Raw genomic sequence first — 782 nt, 5'->3', positions numbered from 1 at the left:
GCGCTCTTAGTTCAGTTCAGTAGAACGTGTGTCTCCAAAACCCAATGTCGTAGGTTCAAATCCTACAGAGCGTGATTCTCAATATATCACCTCAATGAGAGCTCACGGATATGTCTGACCCCCCATCATGGTGAACCTCTCCTTGTGATCGGGATGAGGTAGATGCCTCCCAGCCGGGGGGGGGGGGGCGGATCGAATCGGAGTTTCCTTAGGTAGCCACCGACCTACAGTTCTCCTTAAACTTCTGTGCTTGGTGGAAAAGAAGCGAACAAAGGTACGCTCGCTTGCTGTCTTGTTCTCTGCCGCGGACTGGGATCGCTCGCCAGCTAGGCCCTCTAGAAAAAAGTTGGAGCAACATTGTATGAGAACATATTACCCATCTTCGGGGACAAGGGGCGGAACGACCTCTCGATCTACTTACTGCAGCCCAGGACGGGCGTCGTCGTCTAGGCGTGACTTCTTGTTTTGATCTCCCCTACGCCTAGGACGTTGTCTGGGCCAAGAGCCATAGTTAGTTGATGTTTCCATTTGGTTCTTCTTTCTTGTTGTTGATACCGGCAAGACCCAGCCAGATGATGATGTCTGCTGGTTGGTAGTGAGAGGACTCTTAGTACCCGCAAAAAAAGGGCGCTGGTGAAAAAAAACAATCATTTGATTTAGTTTCTTGCTCTCCCTTAGCAGCGGGAAAGGAGTCTATCTATCTGCCTAGCTTTGGTAGATTTCCCCCAACGCAATTCAAAAATGGAAATTCCATGAATCCCTGAGGTGGATAAGTCCGACGA

The 782-nt window shown here is 49.7% G+C and overlaps 1 non-coding gene across 1 annotated transcript; it reads left to right on the top strand.

The window, feature by feature from the left end:
* Positions 1-74, top strand: TRNAW-CCA. Its single transcript has one exon. It is a non-coding gene; the product is annotated as a tRNA-Trp (tRNA).
* The last annotated feature ends 708 nt before the right edge of the window (positions 75-782 follow it).

The sequence above is a fragment of the Triticum dicoccoides genome, chromosome 7B (genome assembly GCF_002162155.2).
Source record: "Triticum dicoccoides isolate Atlit2015 ecotype Zavitan chromosome 7B, WEW_v2.0, whole genome shotgun sequence".
In the NCBI taxonomy this organism is placed as follows: Eukaryota; Viridiplantae; Streptophyta; class Magnoliopsida; order Poales; family Poaceae; genus Triticum; species Triticum dicoccoides.
The sequence above is the reverse complement of the archived record's forward strand: the minus strand, read 5'-3'. Positions and strand labels throughout refer to the sequence as shown.